We start from the raw sequence: 24,217 nt of genomic DNA on the forward strand, positions 1-24,217 counted from the left end.
CCAAAAATCGTCGATTACCGCCAAAGTAAAACATTGACTGGGTTCAAATTTGCACAGGCACACTCGGGTGGGGGTATCCGCAAGAAGTAATTATGCTAATTCGGCTTTTCGGGAGCTCGAAAATTAAAAAGTTTATTCCCCGGGCAGGGAAAAGGGAAGAGCGGCCATCTTGTTTTCTAATAGTCAACTCTGGAAATCGCGTTTTGACGGTGCAAATCGACCAAGTTGAGCATCCTGAACAACTTTCCTGTGTGGAGTCATGCAAAATTCGCAAAACCTTGGGAATTACAACTTTTTGGTGCAAAAGTGACGTCATAATTTACAAAAAATCGTCGATTACCGCCAAAGTAAAACATTGATGGGGTTCAAATTTGCACAGGCACACTCGGGTGGGGTATCCGCAAGAAGTAATCACGCTAATTCGGCTTTTCGGGAGCTCGAAAATTAAAAAGTTTATTTTCAGGGGCAGGGAAAAGGGAAGAGCGGCCATCTTGTTTTTCTAATAGTCAACTCTGGAAATCGCGTTTTGACGGTGCAAATCGACCAAGTTGAGCATCCTGAACAACTTTCCTGTGTGGAGTCATGCAAAATTCGCAAAACCTTGGGAATTACAACTTTTTGGTGCAAAAGTGACGTCATAATTTGACAAAAAATCGTCGATTACCGCCAAAGTAAAACATTGATGGGGTTCAAATTTGCACAGGCACACTCGGGTGGGGTATCCGCCAGAAGTAATCACGCTAATTCGGCTTTTTGGGAGCTCGAAAATTAAAAAGTTATTCTCCGGTCAGGGAAAATGGAAGAGCGGCCATCTTGTTTTTCTAATATTCAACTCTGGAAATCGCGTTTTGACGGTGCAAATCGACCAAGTTGAGCATCCTGAACAATTTTCCTGTGTGGAGTCATGCAAAATTCGTAAAACCTTGGGAATTACAACTTTTTGGTGCAAAAGTGACGTCATAATTTGACCAAAAATCGTCGATTACCGCCAAAGTGAAACATTAAATGGGTTCAAATTTGCACCGGCACACTCGGGTGGGGTATCCGCAAGAAGTAATCACGCTAATTCGGCTTTTCGGAAGCTCGAAAATTAAAAAGTTTATTCCCCGGGCAGGGAAAAGGGAAGAGCGGCCTTTTTGTTTTTCTAAGAGTCAACTCTGGAAATCGCGTTTTGACGGTGCAAATCGACCAAGTTGAGCATCCCGAACAACTTTCCTGTGTGGAGTCATGCAAAATTCGCAAAACCTTGGGAATTAAAACTTTTTGGTGCAAAAGTGACGTCATAGTTTGACAAAAAATCGTCGATTACCGCCAAAGTAAAACATTGATGGGGTTCAAATTTGCACAGGCACACTCGGGTGGGGTATCCGCAAGAAGTAATCACGCTAATTCGGCTTTTCGGGAGCTCGAAAATTAAAAAGTTTATTCCCCGGGCAGGGAAAAGGGAAGAGCGGCCATCTTGTTTTTCTTATAGTCAACTCTGGAAATCGCGTTTTGACGGTGCAAATCGACCAAGTTGAGCATCCTGAACAACTTTCCTGTGTGGAGTCATGCAAAATTCGCAAAACCTAGGGAATTACAACTTTTTGGTGCAAAAGTGACGTCATTATTTGACCAAAAATCGTCGATTACCGCCAAAGTAAAACATTGACTGGGTTCAAATTTGCACAGGCACACTCGGGTGGGGGTATCCGCAAGAAGTAATTATGCTAATTCGGCTTTTCGGGAGCTCGAAAATTAAAAAGTTTATTCCCCGGGCAGGGAAAAGGGAAGAGCGGCCATCTTGTTTTCTAATAGTCAACTCTGGAAATCGCGTTTTGACGGTGCAAATCGACCAAGTTGAGCATCCTGAACAACTTTCCTGTGTGGAGTCATGCAAAATTCGCAAAACCTTGGGAATTACAACTTTTTGGTGCAAAAGTGACGTCATAATTTACAAAAAATCGTCGATTACCGCCAAAGTAAAACATTGATGGGGTTCAAATTTGCACAGGCACACTCGGGTGGGGTATCCGCAAGAAGTAATCACGCTAATTCGGCTTTTCGGGAGCTCGAAAATTAAAAAGTTTATTTTCAGGGGCAGGGAAAAGGGAAGAGCGGCCATCTTGTTTTTCTAATAGTCAACTCTGGAAATCGCGTTTTGACGGTGCAAATCGACCAAGTTGAGCATCCTGAACAACTTTCCTGTGTGGAGTCATGCAAAATTCGCAAAACCTTGGGAATTACAACTTTTTGGTGCAAAAGTGACGTCATAATTTGACAAAAAATCGTCGATTACCGCCAAAGTAAAACATTGATGGGGTTCAAATTTGCACAGGCACACTCGGGTGGGGTATCCGCCAGAAGTAATCACGCTAATTCGGCTTTTTGGGAGCTCGAAAATTAAAAAGTTATTCTCCGGTCAGGGAAAATGGAAGAGCGGCCATCTTGTTTTTCTAATATTCAACTCTGGAAATCGCGTTTTGACGGTGCAAATCGACCAAGTTGAGCATCCTGAACAATTTTCCTGTGTGGAGTCATGCAAAATTCGTAAAACCTTGGGAATTACAACTTTTTGGTGCAAAAGTGACGTCATAATTTGACCAAAAATCGTCGATTACCGCCAAAGTGAAACATTAAATGGGTTCAAATTTGCACCGGCACACTCGGGTGGGGTATCCGCAAGAAGTAATCACGCTAATTCGGCTTTTCGGAAGCTCGAAAATTAAAAAGTTTATTCCCCGGGCAGGGAAAAGGGAAGAGCGGCCTTTTTGTTTTTCTAAGAGTCAACTCTGGAAATCGCGTTTTGACGGTGCAAATCGACCAAGTTGAGCATCCCGAACAACTTTCCTGTGTGGAGTCATGCAAAATTCGCAAAACCTTGGGAATTACAACTTTTTGGTGCAAAAGTGACGTCATAGTTTGACAAAAAATCGTCGATTACCGCCAAAGTAAAACATTGATGGGGTTCAAATTTGCACAGGCACACTCGGGTGGGGTATCCGCAAGAAGTAATCACGCTAATTCGGCTTTTCGGGAGCTCGAAAATTAAAAAGTTTATTCCCCGGGCAGGGAAAAGGGAAGAGCGGCCATCTTGTTTTTCTTATAGTCAACTCTGGAAATCGCGTTTTGACGGTGCAAATCGACCAAGTTGAGCATCCTGAACAACTTTCCTGTGTGGAGTCATGCAAAATTCGCAAAACCTAGGGAATTACAACTTTTTGGTGCAAAAGTGACGTCATTATTTGACCAAAAATCGTCGATTACCGCCAAAGTAAAACATTGACTGGGTTCAAATTTGCACAGGCACACTCGGGTGGGGGTATCCGCAAGAAGTAATTATGCTAATTCGGCTTTTCGGGAGCTCGAAAATTAAAAAGTTTATTCCCCGGGCAGGGAAAAGGGAAGAGCGGCCATCTTGTTTTTCTAATAGTCAACTCTGGAAATCGCGTTTTGACGGTGCAAATCGACCAAGTTGAGCATCCTGAACAACTTTCCTGTGTGGAGTCATGCAAAATTCGCAAAACCTTGGGAATTACAACTTTTTGGTGCAAAAGTGACGTCATAATTTGACCAAAAATCGTCGATTACCGCCAAAGTAAAACATTGATGGGGTTCAAATTTGCACAGGCACACTCGGGTGGGGTATCCGCAAGAAGTAATCACGCTAATTCGGCTTTTTGGGAGCTCGAAAATTAAAAAGTTTATTCCCCGGGCAGGGAAAAGGGAAGAGCGGCCATCTTGTTTTTCTAATAGTCAACTATGGAAATCGCGTTTTGACGGTGCAAATCGACCAAGTTGAGCATCCTGAACAACTTTCCTGTATGGAGTCATGCAAAATTCGTAAAACCTTGGGAATTACAACTTTTTGGTGCAAAAGTGACGTCATAATTTGACAAAAAATCGTCGATTACCGCCAAAGTAAAACATTGATGGGGTTCAAATTTGCACAGGCACACTCGGGTGGGGAATCCGCAAGAAGTAATCACGCTAATTCGGCTTTTTGGGAGCTCGAAAATTAAAAAGTTTATTCCCCGGGCAGGGAAAAGGGAAGAGCGGCCATCTTGTTTTTCTAATAGTCAACTCTGGAAATCGCGTTTTGACGGTGCAAATCGACCAAGTTGAGCATCCTGAACAACTTTCCTGTGTGGAGTCATGCAAAATTCGCAAAACCTTGGGAATTACAACTTTTTGGTGCAAAAGTGACGTCATAATTTGACAAAAAATCGTCGATTACCGCCAAAGTAAAACATTGATGGGGTTCAAATTTGCACAGGCACACTCGGGTGGGGTATCCGCCAGAAGTAATCACGCTAATTCGGCTTTTTGGGAGCTCGAAAATTAAAAAGTTATTCTCCGGTCAGGGAAAATGGAAGAGCGGCCATCTTGTTTTTCTAATATTCAACTCTGGAAATCGCGTTTTGACGGTGCAAATCGACCAAGTTGAGCATCCTGAACAATTTTCCTGTGTGGAGTCATGCAAAATTCGTAAAACCTTGGGAATTACAACTTTTTGGTGCAAAAGTGACGTCATAATTTGACCAAAAATCGTCGATTACCGCCAAAGTGAAACATTAAATGGGTTCAAATTTGCACCGGCACACTCGGGTGGGGTATCCGCAAGAAGTAATCACGCTAATTCGGCTTTTCGGAAGCTCGAAAATTAAAAAGTTTATTCCCCGGGCAGGGAAAAGGGAAGAGCGGCCTTTTTGTTTTTCTAAGAGTCAACTCTGGAAATCGCGTTTTGACGGTGCAAATCGACCAAGTTGAGCATCCCGAACAACTTTCCTGTGTGGAGTCATGCAAAATTCGCAAAACCTTGGGAATTACAACTTTTTGGTGCAAAAGTGACGTCATAGTTTGACAAAAAATCGTCGATTACCGCCAAAGTAAAACATTGATGGGGTTCAAATTTGCACAGGCACACTCGGGTGGGGTATCCGCAAGAAGTAATCACGCTAATTCGGCTTTTCGGGAGCTCGAAAATTAAAAAGTTTATTCCCCGGGCAGGGAAAAGGGAAGAGCGGCCATCTTGTTTTTCTTATAGTCAACTCTGGAAATCGCGTTTTGACGGTGCAAATCGACCAAGTTGAGCATCCTGAACAACTTTCCTGTGTGGAGTCATGCAAAATTCGCAAAACCTAGGGAATTACAACTTTTTGGTGCAAAAGTGACGTCATTATTTGACCAAAAATCGTCGATTACCGCCAAAGTAAAACATTGACTGGGTTCAAATTTGCACAGGCACACTCGGGTGGGGGTATCCGCAAGAAGTAATTATGCTAATTCGGCTTTTCGGGAGCTCGAAAATTAAAAAGTTTATTCCCCGGGCAGGGAAAAGGGAAGAGCGGCCATCTTGTTTTTCTAATAGTCAACTCTGGAAATCGCGTTTTGACGGTGCAAATCGACCAAGTTGAGCATCCTGAACAACTTTCCTGTGTGGAGTCATGCAAAATTCGCAAAACCTTGGGAATTACAACTTTTTGGTGCAAAAGTGACGTCATAATTTGACAAAAAATCGTCGATTACCGCCAAAGTAAAACATTGATGGGGTTCAAATTTGCACAGGCACACTCGGGTGGGGTATCCGCAAGAAGTAATCACGCTAATTCGGCTTTTTGGGAGCTCGAAAATTAAAAAGTTTATTCCCCGGGCAGGGAAAAGGGAAGAGCGGCCATCTTGTTTTTCTAATAGTCAACTATGGAAATCGCGTTTTGACGGTGCAAATCGACCAAGTTGAGCATCCTGAACAACTTTCCTGTATGGTGTCATGCAAAATTCGTAAAACCTTGGGAATTACAACTTTTTGGTGCAAAAGTGACGTCATAATTTGACAAAAAATCGTCGATTACCGCCAAAGTAAAACATTGATGGGGTTCAAATTTGCACAGGCACACTCGGGTGGGGTATCCGCAAGAAGTAATCACGCTAATTCGGTTTTTTGGGAGCTCGAAAATTAAAAAGTTTATTCCCCGGGCAGGGAAAAGGGAAGAGCGGCCATCTTGTTTTTCTAATAGTCAACTATGGAAATCGCGTTTTGACGGTGCAAATCGACCAAGTTGAGCATCCTGAACAACTTTCCTGTGTGGAGTCATGCAAAATTCGCAAAACCTTGGGAATTACAACTTTTTGGTGCAAAAGTGACGTCATAATTTGACCCAAAATCGTCGATTACCGCCAAAGTAAAACATTGACTGGGTTCAAATTTGCACCGGCACACTCGGGTGGGGTATCCGCAAGAAGTAATCACGCTAATTCGGCTTTTCGTCAGCTCGAAAATTAAAAAGTTTATTCCCCGGGCAGGGAAAAGGGAAGAGCGGCCATCTTGTTTTTCTAATAGTCAACTCTGGAAATCGCGTTTTGACGGTGCAAATCGACCAAGTTGAGCATCCTGAACAACTTTCCTGTGTGGAGTCATGCAAAATTCGTAAAACCTTGGGAATTACAACTTTTTGGTGCAAAAGTGACGTCATAATTTGACCCAAAATCGTCGATTACCGCCAAAGTAAAACGTTGACTGGGTTCAGATTTGCACCTGAACACTCGGGTGGGGTATCCGCAAGAAGTAATCATGCTAATTCGGCTTTTTGGGGTGGCTCGAAAATTAAAAAGTTTATTCCCTGGGCAGGGAAAAGGGAAGAGCGGCCATCTTGTTTTTCTAATAGTCAACTCTGGAAATCGCGTTTTGACGGTGCAAATCGACCAAGTTGAGCATCCCGAACAACTTTCCTGTGTGGAGTCATGCAAAATTCGCAAAACCTTGGGAATTACAACTTTTTGGTGCAAAAGTGACGTCATAATTTGACAAAAAAATCGTCGATTACCGCCAAAGTAAAACATTGATGGGGTTCAAATTTGCACAGGCACACTCGGGTGGGGTATCCGCAAGAAGTAATCACGCTAATTCGGCTTTTCGGGAGCTCGAAAATTAAAAAGTTTATTCCCCGGGCAGGGAAAAGGGAAGAGCGGCCATCTTGTTTTTCTAATAGTCAACTATGGAAATCGCGTTTTGACGGTGCAAATCGACCAAGTTGAGCATCCTGAACAACTTTCCTGTGTGGAGTCATGCAAAATTCGTAAAACCTTGGGAATTACAACTTTTTGGTGCAAAAGTGACGTCATAATTTGTCCAAAAATCGTCGATTACCGCCAAAGTAAAACATTGACGGGGTTCAGATTTGCACCGGCACACTCGGGTGGGGTATCCGCAAGAAGTAATCACGCTAATTCGGCTTTTCGGGGTGGCTCGAAAATTAAAAAGTTTATTCCCCGGGCAGGGAAAAGGGAAGAGCGGCCATCTTGTTTTCTAATAGTCAACTCTGGAAATCGCGTTTTGACGGTGCAAATCGACCAAGTTGAGCATCCTGAACAACTTTCCTGTGTGGAGTCATGCAAAATTCGCAAAACCTTGGGAATTACAACTTTTTGGTGCAAAAGTGACGTCATAATTTGACAAAAAATCGTCGATTACCGCCAAAGTAAAACATTGATGGGGTTCAAATTTGCACAGGCACACTCGGGTGGGGTATCCGCAAGAAGTAATCACGCTAATTCGGCTTTTCGGGAGCTCGAAAATTAAAAAAATTATTCCCCGGGCAGGGAAAAGGGAAGAGCGGCCATCTTGTTTTTCTTATAGTCAACTCTGGAAATCGCGTTTTGACGGTGCAAATCGACCAAGTTGAGCATCCTGAACAACTTTCCTGTGTGGAGTCATGCAAAATTCGCAAAACCTAGGGAATTACAACTTTTTGGTGCAAAAGTGACGTCATTATTTGACCAAAAATCGTCGATTACCGCCAAAGTAAAACATTGACTGGGTTCAAATTTGCACAGGCACACTCGGGTGGGGGTATCCGCAAGAAGTAATTATGCTAATTCGGCTTTTCGGGAGCTCGAAAATTAAAAAGTTTATTCCCCGGGCAGGGAAAAGGGAAGAGCGGCCATCTTGTTTTTCTAATAGTCAACTCTGGAAATCGCGTTTTGACGGTGCAAATCGACCAAGTTGAGCATCCTGAACAACTTTCCTGTGTGGAGTCATGCAAAATTCGCAAAACCTTGGGAATTACAACTTTTTGGTGCAAAAGTGACGTCATAATTTGACAAAAAATCGTCGATTACCGCCAAAGTAAAACATTGATGGGGTTCAAATTTGCACAGGCACACTCGGGTGGGGTATCCGCCAGAAGTAATCACGCTAATTCGGCTTTTTGGGAGCTCGAAAATTAAAAAGTTATTCTCCGGTCAGGGAAAATGGAAGAGCGGCCATCTTGTTTTTCTAATATTCAACTCTGGAAATCGCGTTTTGACGGTGCAAATCGACCAAGTTGAGCATCCTGAACAATTTTCCTGTGTGGAGTCATGCAAAATTCGTAAAACCTTGGGAATTACAACTTTTTGGTGCAAAAGTGACGTCATAATTTGACCAAAAATCGTCGATTACCGCCAAAGTGAAACATTAAATGGGTTCAAATTTGCACCGGCACACTCGGGTGGGGTATCCGCAAGAAGTAAGCACGCTAATTCGGCTTTTCGGAAGCTCGAAAATTAAAAAGTTTATTCCCCGGGCAGGGAAAAGGGAAGAGCGGCCTTTTTGTTTTTCTAAGAGTCAACTCTGGAAATCGCGTTTTGACGGTGCAAATCGACCAAGTTGAGCATCCCGAACAACTTTCCTGTGTGGAGTCATGCAAAATTCGCAAAACCTTGGGAATTACAACTTTTTGGTGCAAAAGTGACGTCATAGTTTGACAAAAAATCGTCGATTACCGCCAAAGTAAAACATTGATGGGGTTCAAATTTGCACAGGCACACTCGGGTGGGGTATCCGCAAGAAGTAATCACGCTAATTCGGCTTTTCGGGAGCTCGAAAATTAAAAAGTTTATTCCCCGGGCAGGGAAAAGGGAAGAGCGGCCATCTTGTTTTTCTTATAGTCAACTCTGGAAATCGCGTTTTGACGGTGCAAATCGACCAAGTTGAGCATCCTGAACAACTTTCCTGTGTGGAGTCATGCAAAATTCGCAAAACCTAGGGAATTACAACTTTTTGGTGCAAAAGTGACGTCATTATTTGACCAAAAATCGTCGATTACCGCCAAAGTAAAACATTGACTGGGTTCAAATTTGCACAGGCACACTCGGGTGGGGGTATCCGCAAGAAGTAATTATGCTAATTCGGCTTTTCGGGAGCTCGAAAATTAAAAAGTTTATTCCCCGGGCAGGGAAAAGGGAAGAGCGGCAATCTTGTTTTTCTAATAGTCAACTCTGGAAATCGCGTTTTGACGGTGCAAATCGACCAAGTTGAGCATCCTGAACAACTTTCCTGTGTGGAGTCATGCAAAATTCGCAAAACCTTGGGAATTACAACTTTTTGGTGCAAAAGTGACGTCATAATTTGACAAAAAATCGTCGATTACCGCCAAAGTAAAACATTGATGGGGTTCAAATTTGCACAGGCACACTCGGGTGGGGTATCCGCAAGAAGTAATCACGCTAATTCGGCTTTTTGGGAGCTCGAAAATTAAAAAGTTTATTCCCCGGGCAGGGAAAAGGGAAGAGCGGCCATCTTGTTTTTCTAATAGTCAACTATGGAAATCGCGTTTTGACGGTGCAAATCGACCAAGTTGAGCATCCTGAACAACTTTCCTGTGTGGAGTCATGCAAAATTCGCAAAACCTTGGGAATTACAACTTTTTGGTGCAAAAGTGACGTCATAATTTGACCCAAAATCGTCGATTACCGCCAAAGTAAAACATTGACTGGGTTCAAATTTGCACCGGCACACTCGGGTGGGGTATCCGCAAGAAGTAATCACGCTAATTCGGCTTTTCGTCAGCTCGAAAATTAAAAAGTTTATTCTCCGGGCAGGGAAAAGGGAAGAGCGGCCATCTTGTTTTTCTAATAGTCAACTCTGAAAATCGCGTTTTGACGGTGCAAATCGACCAAGTTGAGCATCCTGAACAACTTTCCTGTGTGGAGTCATGCAAAATTCGTAAAACCCTGGGAATTACAACTTTTTGGTGCAAAGGTGACGTCATAATTTGACCCAAAATCGTCGATTACCGCCAAAGTAAAACATTGACTGGGTTCAGATTTGCACCTGAACACTCGGGTGGGGTATCCGCAAGAAGTAATCATGCTAATTCGGCTTTTTTGGGTGGCTCGTAAATTAAAAAGTTTATTCCCCGGGCAGGGAAAAGGGAAGAGCGGCCATCTTGTTTTTCTAATAGTCAACTATGGAAATCGCGTTTTGACGGTGCAAATCGACCAAGTTGAGCATCCTGAACAACTTTCCTGTGTGGAGTCATGCAAAATTCGCAAAACCTTGGGAATTACAACTTTTTGGTGCAAAAGTGACGTCATAATTTGACAAAAAATCGTCGATTACCGCCAAAGTAAAACATTGATGGGGTTCAAATTTGCACAGGCACACTCGGGTGGGGTATCCGCAAGAAGTAATCACGCTAATTTGGCTTTTTGGGAGCTCGAAAATTAAAAAGTTTATTCCCCGGGCAGGGAAAAGGGAAGAGCGGCCATCTTGTTTTTCTAAAAGTCAACTCTGGAAATCGCGTTTTGACGGTGCAAATCGACCAAGTTGAGCATCCTGAACAACTTTCCTGTATGGAGTCATGCAAAATTCGTAAAACCTTGGGAATTACAACTTTTTGGTGCAAAAGTGACGTCATAATTTACAAAAAATCGTCGATTACCGCCAAAGTAAAACATTGATGGGGTTCAAATTTGCACAGGCACACTCGGGTGGGGTATCCGCAAGAAGTAATCACGCTAATTCGGCTTTTCGGGAGCTCGAAAATTAAAAAGTTTATTTTCAGGGGCAGGGAAAAGGGAAGAGCGGCCATCTTGTTTTTCTAATAGTCAACTCTGGAAATCGCGTTTTGACGGTGCAAATCGACCAAGTTGAGCATCCTGAACAACTTTCCTGTGTGGAGTCATGCAAAATTCGCAAAACCTTGGGAATTACAACTTTTTGGTGCAAAAGTGACGTCATAATTTGACAAAAAATCGTCGATTACCGCCAAAGTAAAACATTGATGGGGTTCAAATTTGCACAGGCACACTCGGGTGGGGTATCCGCCAGAAGTAATCACGCTAATTCGGCTTTTTGGGAGCTCGAAAATTAAAAAGTTATTCTCCGGTCAGGGAAAATGGAAGAGCGGCCATCTTGTTTTTCTAATATTCAACTCTGGAAATCGCGTTTTGACGGTGCAAATCGACCAAGTTGAGCATCCTGAACAACTTTCCTGTGTGGAGTCATGCAAAATTCGTAAAACCTTGGGAATTACAACTTTTTGGTGCAAAAGTGACGTCATAATTTGACCAAAAATCGTCGATTACCGCCAAAGTGAAACATTAAATGGGTTCAAATTTGCACCGGCACACTCGGGTGGGGTATCCGCAAGAAGTAATCACGCTAATTCGGCTTTTTGGAAGCTCGAAAATTAAAAAGTTTATTCCCCGGGCAGGGAAAAGGGAAGAGCGGCCTTTTTGTTTTTCTAAGAGTCAACTCTGGAAATCGCGTTTTGACGGTGCAAATCGACCAAGTTGAGCATCCCGAACAACTTTCCTGTGTGGAGTCATGCAAAATTCGCAAAACCTTGGGAATTACAACTTTTTGGTGCAAAAGTGACGTCATAGTTTGACAAAAAATCGTCGATTACCGCCAAAGTAAAACATTGATGGGGTTCAAATTTGCACAGGCACACTCGGGTGGGGTATCCGCAAGAAGTAATCACGCTAATTCGGCTTTTCGGGAGCTCGAAAATTAAAAAAGTTTATTCCCCGGGCAGGGAAAAGGGAAGAGCGGCCATCTTGTTTTTCTTATAGTCAACTCTGGAAATCGCGTTTTGACGGTGCAAATCGACCAAGTTGAGCATCCTGAACAACTTTCCTGTGTGGAGTCATGCAAAATTCGCAAAACCTAGGGAATTACAACTTTTTGGTGCAAAAGTGACGTCATTATTTGACCAAAAATCGTCGATTACCGCCAAAGTAAAACATTGACTGGGTTCAAATTTGCACAGGCACACTCGGGTGGGGGTATCCGCAAGAAGTAATTATGCTAATTCGGCTTTTCGGGAGCTCGAAAATTAAAAAGTTTATTCCCCGGGCAGGGAAAAGGGAAGAGCGGCCATCTTGTTTTCTAATAGTCAACTCTGGAAATCGCGTTTTGACGGTGCAAATCGACCAAGTTGAGCATCCCGAACAACTTTCCTGTGTGGAGTCATGCAAAATTCGCAAAACCTTGGGAATTACAACTTTTTGGTGCAAAAGTGACGTCATAATTTGACAAAAAAATCGTCGATTACCGCCAAAGTAAAACATTGATGGGGTTCAAATTTGCACAGGCACACTCGGGTGGGGTATCCGCAAGAAGTAATCACGCTAATTCGGCTTTTCGGGAGCTCGAAAATTAAAAAGTTTATTCCCCGGGCAGGGAAAAGGGAAGAGCGGCCATCTTGTTTTTCTAATAGTCAACTATGGAAATCGCGTTTTGACGGTGCAAATCGACCAAGTTGAGCATCCTGAACAACTTTCCTGTGTGGAGTCATGCAAAATTCGTAAAACCTTGGGAATTACAACTTTTTGGTGCAAAAGTGACGTCATAATTTGTCCAAAAATCGTCGATTACCGCCAAAGTAAAACATTGACGGGGTTCAGATTTGCACCGGCACACTCGGGTGGGGTATCCGCAAGAAGTAATCACGCTAATTCGGCTTTTCGGGGTGGCTCGAAAATTAAAAAGTTTATTCCCCGGGCAGGGAAAAGGGAAGAGCGGCCATCTTGTTTTCTAATAGTCAACTCTGGAAATCGCGTTTTGACGGTGCAAATCGACCAAGTTGAGCATCCTGAACAACTTTCCTGTGTGGAGTCATGCAAAATTCGCAAAACCTTGGGAATTACAACTTTTTGGTGCAAAAGTGACGTCATAATTTGACAAAAAATCGTCGATTACCGCCAAAGTAAAACATTGATGGGGTTCAAATTTGCACAGGCACACTCGGGTGGGGTATCCGCAAGAAGTAATCACGCTAATTCGGCTTTTCGGGAGCTCGAAAATTAAAAAAATTATTCCCCGGGCAGGGAAAAGGGAAGAGCGGCCATCTTGTTTTTCTTATAGTCAACTCTGGAAATCGCGTTTTGACGGTGCAAATCGACCAAGTTGAGCATCCTGAACAACTTTCCTGTGTGGAGTCATGCAAAATTCGCAAAACCTAGGGAATTACAACTTTTTGGTGCAAAAGTGACGTCATTATTTGACCAAAAATCGTCGATTACCGCCAAAGTAAAACATTGACTGGGTTCAAATTTGCACAGGCACACTCGGGTGGGGGTATCCGCAAGAAGTAATTATGCTAATTCGGCTTTTCGGGAGCTCGAAAATTAAAAAGTTTATTCCCCGGGCAGGGAAAAGGGAAGAGCGGCCATCTTGTTTTTCTAATAGTCAACTCTGGAAATCGCGTTTTGACGGTGCAAATCGACCAAGTTGAGCATCCTGAACAACTTTCCTGTGTGGAGTCATGCAAAATTCGCAAAACCTTGGGAATTACAACTTTTTGGTGCAAAAGTGACGTCATAATTTGACAAAAAATCGTCGATTACCGCCAAAGTAAAACATTGATGGGGTTCAAATTTGCACAGGCACACTCGGGTGGGGTATCCGCCAGAAGTAATCACGCTAATTCGGCTTTTTGGGAGCTCGAAAATTAAAAAGTTATTCTCCGGTCAGGGAAAATGGAAGAGCGGCCATCTTGTTTTTCTAATATTCAACTCTGGAAATCGCGTTTTGACGGTGCAAATCGACCAAGTTGAGCATCCTGAACAATTTTCCTGTGTGGAGTCATGCAAAATTCGTAAAACCTTGGGAATTACAACTTTTTGGTGCAAAAGTGACGTCATAATTTGACCAAAAATCGTCGATTACCGCCAAAGTGAAACATTAAATGGGTTCAAATTTGCACCGGCACACTCGGGTGGGGTATCCGCAAGAAGTAAGCACGCTAATTCGGCTTTTCGGAAGCTCGAAAATTAAAAAGTTTATTCCCCGGGCAGGGAAAAGGGAAGAGCGGCCTTTTTGTTTTTCTAAGAGTCAACTCTGGAAATCGCGTTTTGACGGTGCAAATCGACCAAGTTGAGCATCCCGAACAACTTTCCTGTGTGGAGTCATGCAAAATTCGCAAAACCTTGGGAATTACAACTTTTTGGTGCAAAAGTGACGTCATAGTTTGACAAAAAATCGTCGATTACCGCCAAAGTAAAACATTGATGGGGTTCAAATTTGCACAGGCACACTCGGGTGGGGTATCCGCAAGAAGTAATCACGCTAATTCGGCTTTTCGGGAGCTCGAAAATTAAAAAGTTTATTCCCCGGGCAGGGAAAAGGGAAGAGCGGCCATCTTGTTTTTCTTATAGTCAACTCTGGAAATCGCGTTTTGACGGTGCAAATCGACCAAGTTGAGCATCCTGAACAACTTTCCTGTGTGGAGTCATGCAAAATTCGCAAAACCTAGGGAATTACAACTTTTTGGTGCAAAAGTGACGTCATTATTTGACCAAAAATCGTCGATTACCGCCAAAGTAAAACATTGACTGGGTTCAAATTTGCACAGGCACACTCGGGTGGGGGTATCCGCAAGAAGTAATTATGCTAATTCGGCTTTTCGGGAGCTCGAAAATTAAAAAGTTTATTCCCCGGGCAGGGAAAAGGGAAGAGCGGCAATCTTGTTTTTCTAATAGTCAACTCTGGAAATCGCGTTTTGACGGTGCAAATCGACCAAGTTGAGCATCCTGAACAACTTTCCTGTGTGGAGTCATGCAAAATTCGCAAAACCTTGGGAATTACAACTTTTTGGTGCAAAAGTGACGTCATAATTTGACAAAAAATCGTCGATTACCGCCAAAGTAAAACATTGATGGGGTTCAAATTTGCACAGGCACACTCGGGTGGGGTATCCGCAAGAAGTAATCACGCTAATTCGGCTTTTTGGGAGCTCGAAAATTAAAAAGTTTATTCCCCGGGCAGGGAAAAGGGAAGAGCGGCCATCTTGTTTTTCTAATAGTCAACTATGGAAATCGCGTTTTGACGGTGCAAATCGACCAAGTTGAGCATCCTGAACAACTTTCCTGTGTGGAGTCATGCAAAATTCGCAAAACCTTGGGAATTACAACTTTTTGGTGCAAAAGTGACGTCATAATTTGACCCAAAATCGTCGATTACCGCCAAAGTAAAACATTGACTGGGTTCAAATTTGCACCGGCACACTCGGGTGGGGTATCCGCAAGAAGTAATCACGCTAATTCGGCTTTTCGTCAGCTCGAAAATTAAAAAGTTTATTCTCCGGGCAGGGAAAAGGGAAGAGCGGCCATCTTGTTTTTCTAATAGTCAACTCTGAAAATCGCGTTTTGACGGTGCAAATCGACCAAGTTGAGCATCCTGAACAACTTTCCTGTGTGGAGTCATGCAAAATTCGTAAAACCCTGGGAATTACAACTTTTTGGTGCAAAGGTGACGTCATAATTTGACCCAAAATCGTCGATTACCGCCAAAGTAAAACATTGACTGGGTTCAGATTTGCACCTGAACACTCGGGTGGGGTATCCGCAAGAAGTAATCATGCTAATTCGGCTTTTTTGGGTGGCTCGTAAATTAAAAAGTTTATTCCCCGGGCAGGGAAAAGGGAAGAGCGGCCATCTTGTTTTTCTAATAGTCAACTATGGAAATCGCGTTTTGACGGTGCAAATCGACCAAGTTGAGCATCCTGAACAACTTTCCTGTGTGGAGTCATGCAAAATTCGCAAAACCTTGGGAATTACAACTTTTTGGTGCAAAAGTGACGTCATAATTTGACAAAAAATCGTCGATTACCGCCAAAGTAAAACATTGATGGGGTTCAAATTTGCACAGGCACACTCGGGTGGGGTATCCGCAAGAAGTAATCACGCTAATTTGGCTTTTTGGGAGCTCGAAAATTAAAAAGTTTATTCCCCGGGCAGGGAAAAGGGAAGAGCGGCCATCTTGTTTTTCTAAAAGTCAACTCTGGAAATCGCGTTTTGACGGTGCAAATCGACCAAGTTGAGCATCCTGAACAACTTTCCTGTATGGAGTCATGCAAAATTCGTAAAACCTTGGGAATTACAACTTTTTGGTGCAAAAGTGACGTCATAATTTACAAAAAATCGTCGATTACCGCCAAAGTAAAACATTGATGGGGTTCAAATTTGCACAGGCACACTCGGGTGGGGTATCCGCAAGAAGTAATCACGCTAATTCGGCTTTTCGGGAGCTCGAAAATTAAAAAGTTTATTTTCAGGGGCAGGGAAAAGGGAAGAGCGGCCATCTTGTTTTTCTAATAGTCAACTCTGGAAATCGCGTTTTGACGGTGCAAATCGACCAAGTTGAGCATCCTGAACAACTTTCCTGTGTGGAGTCATGCAAAATTCGCAAAACCTTGGGAATTACAACTTTTTGGTGCAAAAGTGACGTCATAATTTGACAAAAAATCGTCGATTACCGCCAAAGTAAAACATTGATGGGGTTCAAATTTGCACAGGCACACTCGGGTGGGGTATCCGCCAGAAGTAATCACGCTAATTCGGCTTTTTGGGAGCTCGAAAATTAAAAAGTTATTCTCCGGTCAGGGAAAATGGAAGAGCGGCCATCTTGTTTTTCTAATATTCAACTCTGGAAATCGCGTTTTGACGGTGCAAATCGACCAAGTTGAGCATCCTGAACAACTTTCCTGTGTGGAGTCATGCAAAATTCGTAAAACCTTGGGAATTACAACTTTTTGGTGCAAAAGTGACGTCATAATTTGACCAAAAATCGTCGATTACCGCCAAAGTGAAACATTAAATGGGTTCAAATTTGCACCGGCACACTCGGGTGGGGTATCCGCAAGAAGTAATCACGCTAATTCGGCTTTTTGGAAGCTCGAAAATTAAAAAGTTTATTCCCCGGGCAGGGAAAAGGGAAGAGCGGCCTTTTTGTTTTTCTAAGAGTCAACTCTGGAAATCGCGTTTTGACGGTGCAAATCGACCAAGTTGAGCATCCCGAACAACTTTCCTGTGTGGAGTCATGCAAAATTCGCAAAACCTTGGGAATTACAACTTTTTGGTGCAAAAGTGACGTCATAGTTTGACAAAAAATCGTCGATTACCGCCAAAGTAAAACATTGATGGGGTTCAAATTTGCACAGGCACACTCGGGTGGGGTATCCGCAAGAAGTAATCACGCTAATTCGGCTTTTCGGGAGCTCGAAAATTAAAAAAGTTTATTCCCCGGGCAGGGAAAAGGGAAGAGCGGCCATCTTGTTTTTCTTATAGTCAACTCTGGAAATCGCGTTTTGACGGTGCAAATCGACCAAGTTGAGCATCCTGAACAACTTTCCTGTGTGGAGTCATGCAAAATTCGCAAAACCTAGGGAATTACAACTTTTTGGTGCAAAAGTGACGTCATTATTTGACCAAAAATCGTCGATTACCGCCAAAGTAAAACATTGACTGGGTTCAAATTTGCACAGGCACACTCGGGTGGGGGTATCCGCAAGAAGTAATTATGCTAATTCGGCTTTTCGGGAGCTCGAAAATTAAAAAGTTTATTCCCCGGGCAGGGAAAAGGGAAGAGCGGCCATCTTGTTTTCTAATAGTCAACTCTGGAAATCGCGTTTTGACGGTGCAAATCGACCAAGTTGAGCATCCTGAACAACTTTCCTGTGTGGAGTCATGCAAAATTCGCAAAACCTTGGGAATTACAACTTTTTGGTGCAAAAGTGACGTCATAATTTACAAAAAATCGTCGATTACCGCCAAAGTAAAACATTGATGGGGTTCAAATTTGCACAGGCACACTCGGGTGGGGTATCCGCAAGAAGTAATCACGCTAATTCGGCTTTTCGGGAGCTCGAAAATTAAAAAGTTTATTTTCAGGGGCAGGGAAAAGGGAAGAGCGGCCATCTTGTTTTTCTAATAGTCAACTCTGGAAATCGCGTTTTGACGGTGCAAATCGACCAAGTTGAGCATCCTGAACAACTTTCCTGTGTGGAGTCATGCAAAATTCGCAAAACCTTGGGAATTACAACTTTTTGGTGCAAAAGTGACGTCATAATTTGACAAAAAATCGTCGATTACCGCCAAAGTAAAACATTGATGGGGTTCAAATTTGCACAGGCACACTCGGGTGGGGTATCCGCCAGAAGTAATCACGCTAATTCGGCTTTTTGGGAGCTCGAAAATTAAAAAGTTATTCTCCGGTCAGGGAAAATGGAAGAGCGGCCATCTTGTTTTTCTAATATTCAACTCTGGAAATCGCGTTTTGACGGTGCAAATCGACCAAGTTGAGCATCCTGAACAATTTTCCTGTGTGGAGTCATGCAAAATTCGTAAAACCTTGGGAATTACAACTTTTTGGTGCAAAAGTGACGTCATAATTTGACCAAAAATCGTCGATTACCGCCAAAGTGAAACATTAAATGGGTTCAAATTTGCACCGGCACACTCGGGTGGGGTATCCGCAAGAAGTAATCACGCTAATTCGGCTTTTCGGAAGCTCGAAAATTAAAAAGTTTATTCCCCGGGCAGGGAAAAGGGAAGAGCGGCCTTTTTGTTTTTCTAAGAGTCAACTCTGGAAATCGCGTTTTGACGGTGCAAATCGACCAAGTTGAGCATCCCGAACAACTTTCCTGTGTGGAGTCATGCAAAATTCGCAAAACCTTGGGAATTACAACTTTTTGGTGCAAAAGTGACGTCATAGTTTGACAAAAAATCGTCGATTACCGCCAAAGTAAAACATTGATGGGGTTCAAATTTGCACAGGCACACTCGGGTGGGGTATCCGCAAGAAGTAATCACGCTAATTCGGCTTTTCGGGAGCTCGAAAATTAAAAAGTTTATTCCCCGGGCAGGGAAAAGGGAAGAGCGGCCATCTTGTTTTTCTTATAGTCAACTCTGGAAATCGCGTTTTGACGGTGCAAATCGACCAAGTTGAGCATCCTGAACAACTTTCCTGTGTGGAGTCATGCAAAATTCGCAAAACCTAGGGAATTACAACTTTTTGGTGCAAAAGTGACGTCATTATTTGACCAAAAATCGTCGATTACCGCCAAAGTAAAACATTGACTGGGTTCAAATTTGCACAGGCACACTCGGGTGGGGGTATCCGCAAGAAGTAATTATGCTAATTCGGCTTTTCGGGAGCTCGAAAATTAAAAAGTTTATTCCCCGGGCAGGGAAAAGGGAAGAGCGGCCATCTTGTTTTTCTAATAGTCAACTCTGGAAATCGCGTTTTGACGGTGCAAATCGACCAAGTTGAGCATCCTGAACAACTTTCCTGTGTGGAGTCATGCAAAATTCGCAAAACCTTGGGAATTACAACTTTTTGGTGCAAAAGTGACGTCATAATTTGACCAAAAATCGTCGATTACCGCCAAAGTAAAACATTGATGGGGTTCAAATTTGCACAGGCACACTCGGGTGGGGTATCCGCAAGAAGTAATCACGCTAATTCGGCTTTTTGGGAGCTCGAAAATTAAAAAGTTTATTCCCCGGGCAGGGAAAAGGGAAGAGCGGCCATCTTGTTTTTCTAATAGTCAACTATGGAAATCGCGTTTTGACGGTGCAAATCGACCAAGTTGAGCATCCTGAACAACTTTCCTGTATGGAGTCATGCAAAATTCGTAAAACCTTGGGAATTACAACTTTTTGGTGCAAAAGTGACGTCATAATTTGACAAAAAATCGTCGATTACCGCCAAAGTAAAACATTGATGGGGTTCAAATTTGCACAGGCACACTCGGGTGGGGTATCCGCAAGAAGTAATCACGCTAATTCGGCTTTTTGGGAGCTCGAAAATTAAAAAGTTTATTCCCCGGGCAGGGAAAAGGGAAGAGCGGCCATCTTGTTTTTCTAATAGTCAACTCTGGAAATCGCGTTTTGACGGTGCAAATCGACCAAGTTGAGCATCCTGAACAACTTTCCTGTGTGGAGTCATGCAAAATTCGCAAAACCTTGGGAATTACAACTTTTTGGTGCAAAAGTGACGTCATAATTTGACAAAAAATCGTCGATTACCGCCAAAGTAAAACATTGATGGGGTTCAAATTTGCACAGGCACACTCGGGTGGGGTATCCGCCAGAAGTAATCACGCTAATTCGGCTTTTTGGGAGCTCGAAAATTAAAAAGTTATTCTCCGGTCAGGGAAAATGGAAGAGCGGCCATCTTGTTTTTCTAATATTCAACTCTGGAAATCGCGTTTTGACGGTGCAAATCGACCAAGTTGAGCATCCTGAACAATTTTCCTGTGTGGAGTCATGCAAAATTCGTAAAACCTTGGGAATTACAACTTTTTGGTGCAAAAGTGACGTCATAATTTGACCAAAAATCGTCGATTACCGCCAAAGTGAAACATTAAATGGGTTCAAATTTGCACCGGCACACTCGGGTGGGGTATCCGCAAGAAGTAATCACGCTAATTCGGCTTTTCGGAAGCTCGAAAATTAAAAAGTTTATTCCCCGGGCAGGGAAAAGGGAAGAGCGGCCTTTTTGTTTTTCTAAGAGTCAACTCTGGAAATCGCGTTTTGACGGTGCAAATCGACCAAGTTGAGCATCCCGAACAACTTTCCTGTGTGGAGTCATGCAAAATTCGCAAAACCTTGGGAATTACAACTTTTTGGTGCAAAAGTGACGTCATAGTTTGACAAAAAATCGTCGATTACCGCCAAAGTAAAACATTGATGGGGTTCAAATTTGCACAGGCACACTCGGGTGGGGTATCCGCAAGAAGTAATCACGCTAATTCGGCTTTTCGGGAGCTCGAAAATTAAAAAGTTTATTCCCCGGGCAGGGAAAAGGGAAGAGCGGCCATCTTGTTTTTCTTATAGTCAACTCTGGAAATCGCGTTTTGACGGTGCAAATCGACCAAGTTGAGCATCCTGAACAACTTTCCTGTGTGGAGTCATGCAAAATTCGCAAAACCTAGGGAATTACAACTTTTTGGTGCAAAAGTGACGTCATTATTTGACCAAAAATCGTCGATTACCGCCAAAGTAAAACATTGACTGGGTTCAAATTTGCACAGGCACACTCGGGTGGGGGTATCCGCAAGAAGTAATTATGCTAATTCGGCTTTTCGGGAGCTCGAAAATTAAAAAGTTTATTCCCCGGGCAGGGAAAAGGGAAGAGCGGCCATCTTGTTTTTCTAATAGTCAACCCTGGAAATCGCGTTTTGACGGTGCAAATCGACCAAGTTGAGCATCCTGAACAACTTTCCTGTGTGGAGTCATGCAAAATTCGCAAAACCTTGGGAATTACAACTTTTTGGTGCAAAAGTGACGTCATAATTTGACAAAAAATCGTCGATTACCGCCAAAGTAAAACATTGATGGGGTTCAAATTTGCACAGGCACACTCGGGTGGGGTATCCGCAAGAAGTAATCACGCTAATTCGGCTTTTTGGGAGCTCGAAAATTAAAAAGTTTATTCCCCGGGCAGGGAAAAGGGAAGAGCGGCCATCTTGTTTTTCTAATAGTCAACTATGGAAATCGCGTTTTGACGGTGCAAATCGACCAAGTTGAGCATCCTGAACAACTTTCCTGTATGGTGTCATGCAAAATTCGTAAAACCTTGGGAATTACAACTTTTTGGTGCAAAAGTGACGTCATAATTTGACAAAAAATCGTCGATTACCGCCAAAGTAAAACATTGATGGGGTTCAAATTTGCACAGGCACACTCGGGTGGGGTATCCGCAAGAAGTAATCACGCTAATTCGGTTTTTTGGGAGCTCGAAAATTAAAAAGCTTATTCCCCGGGCAGGGAAAAGGGAAGAGCGGCCATCTTGTTTTTCTAATAGTCAACTATGGAAATCGCGTTTTGACGGTGCAAATCGACCAAGTTGAGCATCCTGAACAACTTTCCTGTGTGGAGTCATGCAAAATTCGCAAAACCTTGGGAATTACAACTTTTTGGTGCAAAAGTGACGTCATAATTTGACCCAAAATCGTCGATTACCGCCAAAGTAAAACATTGACTGGGTTCAAATTTGCACCGGCACACTCGGGTGGGGTATCCGCAAGAAGTAATCACGCTAATTCGGCTTTTCGTCAGCTCGAAAATTAAAAAGTTTATTCCCCGGGCAGGGAAAAGGGAAGAGCGGCCATCTTGTTTTTCTAATAGTCAACTCTGGAAATCGCGTTTTGACGGTGCAAATCGACCAAGTTGAGCATCCTGAACAACTTTCCTGTGTGGAGTCATGCAAAATTCGTAAAACCTTGGGAATTACAACTTTTTGGTGCAAAAGTGACGTCATAATTTGACCCAAAATCGTCGATTACCGCCAAAGTAAAACGTTGACTGGGTTCAGATTTGCACCTGAACACTCGGGTGGGGTATCCGCAAGAAGTAATCATGCTAATTCGGCTTTTTGGGGTGGCTCGAAAATTAAAAAGTTTATTCCCTGGGCAGGGAAAAGGGAAGAGCGGCCATCTTGTTTTTCTAATAGTCAACTCTGGAAATCGCGTTTTGACGGTGCAAATCGACCAAGTTGAGCATCCTGAACAACTTTCCTGTGTGGAGTCATGCAAAATTAGCAAAACCTTGAGAATTACAACTTTTTGGTGCAAAAGTGACGTCATAATTTGTCCAAAAATCGTCGATTACCGCTAAAGTAAAACATTGAAGGGGTTCAAATTTGCACCGGCACACTCGGGTGGGGTATCCGCAAGAAGTAATCACGCTAATTCGGCTTTTCGGGGTGCCACGAAAATTAAAAAGTTTATTGCCCGGGCAGGGAAAAGGGAAGAGCGGCCATCTTGTTTTCTAATAGTCAACTCTGGAAATCGCGTTTTGACGGTGCAAATCGACCAAGTTGAGCATCCCGAACAACTTTCCTGTGTGGAGTCATGCAAAATTCGCAAAACCTTGGGAATTACAACTTTTTGGTGCAAAAGTGACGTCATAATTTGACAAAAAAATCGTCGATTACCGCCAAAGTAAAACATTGATGGGGTTCAAATTTGCACAGGCACACTCGGGTGGGGTATCCGCAAGAAGTAATCACGCTAATTCGGCTTTTCGGGAGCTCGAAAATTAAAAAGTTTATTCCCCGGGCAGGGAAAAGGGAAGAGCGGCCATCTTGTTTTTCTAATAGTCAACTATGGAAATCGCGTTTTGACGGTGCAAATCGACCAAGTTGAGCATCCTGAACAACTTTCCTGTGTGGAGTCATGCAAAATTCGTAAAACCTTGGGAATTACAACTTTTTGGTGCAAAAGTGACGTCATAATTTGTCCAAAAATCGTCGATTACCGCCAAAGTAAAACATTGACGGGGTTCAGATTTGCACCGGCACACTCGGGTGGGGTATCCGCAAGAAGTAATCACGCTAATTCGGCTTTTCGGGGTGGCTCGAAAATTAAAAAGTTTATTCCCCGGGCAGGGAAAAGGGAAGAGCGGCCATCTTGTTTTCTAATAGTCAACTCTGGAAATCGCGTTTTGACGGTGCAAATCGACCAAGTTGAGCATCCTGAACAACTTTCCTGTGTGGAGTCATGCAAAATTCGCAAAACCTTGGGAATTACAACTTTTTGGTGCAAAAGTGACGTCATAATTTGACAAAAAATCGTCGATTACCGCCAAAGTAAAACATTGATGGGGTTCAAATTTGCACAGGCACACTCGGGTGGGGTATCCGCAAGAAGTAATCACGCTAATTTGGCTTTTTGGGAGCTCGAAAATTAAAAAGTTTATTCCCCGGGCAGGGAAAAGGGAAGAGCGGCCATCTTGTTTTTCTAAAAGTCAACTCTGGAAATCGCGTTTTGACGGTGCAAATCGACCAAGTTGAGCATCCTGAACAACTTTCCTGTATGGAGTCATGCAAAATTCGTAAAACCTTGGGAATTACAACTTTTTGGTGCAAAAGTGACGTCATAATTTGACAACAAATCGTCGATTACCGCCAAAGTAAAACATTGATGGGGTTCAAATTTGCACAGGCACACTCGGGTGGGGTATCCGCAAGAAGTAATCACGCTAATTCGGCTTTTTGGGAGCTCGAAAATTAAAAAGTTTATTCCCCGGGCAGGGAAAAGGGAAGAGCGGCCATCTTGTTTTTCTAATAGTCAACTATGGAAATCGCGTTTTGACGGTGCAAATCGACCAAGTTGAGCATCCTGAACAACTTTCCTGTGTGGAGTCATGCAAAATTCGCAAAACCTTGGGAATTACAACTTTTTGG

This window comes from Asterias amurensis, chromosome 15 (assembly GCF_032118995.1).
Source record: "Asterias amurensis chromosome 15, ASM3211899v1".
NCBI classification, from domain to species: Eukaryota; Metazoa; Echinodermata; class Asteroidea; order Forcipulatida; family Asteriidae; genus Asterias; species Asterias amurensis.